Source organism: Myotis lucifugus, unplaced genomic scaffold (genome assembly GCF_000147115.1).
Source record: "Myotis lucifugus unplaced genomic scaffold, Myoluc2.0 scaffold_108, whole genome shotgun sequence".
In the NCBI taxonomy this organism is placed as follows: Eukaryota; Metazoa; Chordata; class Mammalia; order Chiroptera; family Vespertilionidae; genus Myotis; species Myotis lucifugus.
In genome coordinates this window covers 532,919-535,419 of record NW_005871156.1, presented here as the reverse complement: position 1 = coordinate 535,419, position 2,501 = coordinate 532,919, and the positions used below count along the sequence as shown (strand labels likewise).

Sequence of the window (2,501 nt, the reverse complement as noted above, 5' to 3'; positions counted from 1 at the left end):
CTGTGACCTACTTCCCGTCTATGAATTTACACATTCTAGTTATCTCCTGTGAGTGGAATCATATAATATTTGTCCTTTTGTGTCAGGCTTATTTTGCTTGGCATAATGTCTTCAAGGTTCATCTATGTTGCAATGTTTTATAACTTCACTCCTTTTTACAAAGTTGCTAAATGTACATAAAATTTATCAGTTTTAAGTGTACAGTTAAAGTGGCATAAGTACATTCAACCACTATCCAGCTCCAGAACTTTTCCATCATTCCAAACTGAAACTTTGTACCCATTAAATAATAACTCTGCCTGGACCCCTGGTAACCATCATTCTACGCTCTGGCTCAATGAATTTGGGGGCATCACTTTTCTGTGTTATCAGCAATGGCTGTGTTCCCACACTGAGGGATTGAGGGGGACAAGCCATACACTGGAGAATATCCAGATGGGGTTAATGACAAGGTGACAAAACGTGGTCATATATGAGAAAGAGTGGAGGGGACTGAGAATATTCAAGAAAGTGAGGTCCTGAGCATAAGAGGCCACAGATTCCGTTTGGAGCTATCTTTGAGCTCGCTTAGACCATGAGCTAAACTCACCCTGCCGAGTTAAAAAAATTTATGAACAAGAAGTTATCATTGAAATTAAATGGTGGCAGACATGTCCAGGGAATACTGTGGAGATTTGATCCCTTTATGAATCTTGTGATACATCGATGAAGTGTGGAGATAGCAACTGGTGGGCAATAGAATATTGGAACCTATAATAATAAAAGCATGATATGCAAATCAACGGAACAGCCAAACAGCTGAATGACCGACGAAGCTGGAGCTGTGAGGACGGGCCATTGCAGCTGGGGCTGCGAAGGCCTACTATTGCATGAATTTCATGCATCAGGCCTCTAGTGGTTGTAATAGGAGGAAATAGTATCACCATGTTAGAGGCCTTGGAATGAGTATAAAGAATGGCTGTATTCACCAGAGAAATCAACTGCTTCCACATGTCCCCTCTCCACAGCACCTGTTTTATTACAATATAAAAATCGAGACCTGTCCATTTTCACATTGAACTTTTGTTAAACTTTTGTATTGGTCAAAAATAAAAAGAAGTGAGGTCCTAGGATGATTTTAATTCACCTAAAAATAAAAAAAATTTTAAAACCTGGGAGGTTTTAGTTTCATAACAAATTTAGAAGCCGTGTGATGTAATTGGAAAAGACTCAAGGGGCCATGAAGACTGTCTTCGCCTAAGTCAGTGATGGCGAACCTATGACACGCGTGTCAGAGGTGACATGCGAACTCATTTTTTTGGTTGATTTTTCTTTGTTAAATGGCATTTAAATATATAAAATAAATATCAAAAATATAAATCTTTGTTTTACTATGGTTGCAAAGATAAAAAAAATTTCTATATGTGGCACGGCACCAGAATTAAGTTAGGGTTTTTCAAAATGCTGACACGCTGAGCTCAAAAGGTTCACCGTCACTGGCCTAAGTGAAGGATGGCAGTGTAGGAAAGTGGTTAGGACCGTCCTGTCAATAGAAATATAATTTACTATTTTTTTAATCCTCACCTGAGGATATTTTCCATTGATTTTTAGAGATAGTGGAAGAGAGAGGGAAAGACAGAAATATCTATGTAAGAGAAAAACCTCCATTGGTTGTCTCCTGCATGGGCCGGGACCAGGGCCTGGGCCAGAGCCTGCAACCAAGGTACATGCCCTTGATCGGAATCAAATCCGGGACCCTTCAGTCCGCAGGCTGACGCTCTATCCACTGAGCCAAACCAGCTAGGGCTTGATTACTATTTTAAATTTTCTAGTATCCACATTCAAAAAAAGAAACAGTAAAATATTTTACTTAGGTCAATGTATTAAAAATATTTTAATATGTAATTAAAATTAATTAGATATCTCCTAGTCTTCCTTTCATATTTGGTCTTCTAAATTAGGCTGGCCACACATTTCAAGTGTTTAATAGTTACCTTTCCACTGTATTGGACAGCACAGAGTTGGAACCTGGGGCTTGGGTGTCAGACAGGTCTGGGATCATATTGCATCCCTTACTATGTTGGGTGACTAGGCAAATTACCCTTTTATCTGTTTCATCTGTAAAACAGAACTAACAGTACTCAATCTATAGGGTGATTGTGAGGATTAATGGCACACGAAGCACTTAGAACATGTTCAGTAAATGTTGATTATTAGTGGTAAATTGTGATTACTTAGTGAATTACCATCAGATGATGTGGCTTGGAAACATTCCAGAGGGACGGAGTTAAAAGACAATGGACAAACTGGAAAAACCTGTTTGGAACACATCTGACAAACAAAATGTTATTTTCAATACGTAGGAAGTGCTTGCAAATAAGAAAATGAGAAATATGAATGGGAAATTCAAAACAGGAGACACATCGGAAGTGATTTTTAAAAAATTTAATTGTTTTGAGAGAGGGATAGGAAGGGGGAGAGAGGGAAGGAGGGAAAGAGATGGGGGAGAGGGAGAGAAACAT

The 2,501-nt window shown here is 38.8% G+C and overlaps 1 pseudogene; it reads left to right on the top strand.

Moving 5' to 3' along the window:
- Window positions 1-574: 574 nt before the first annotated feature.
- Window positions 575-945, top strand: LOC111826877 (annotated as a pseudogene).
- The last annotated feature ends 1,556 nt before the right edge of the window (window positions 946-2,501 follow it).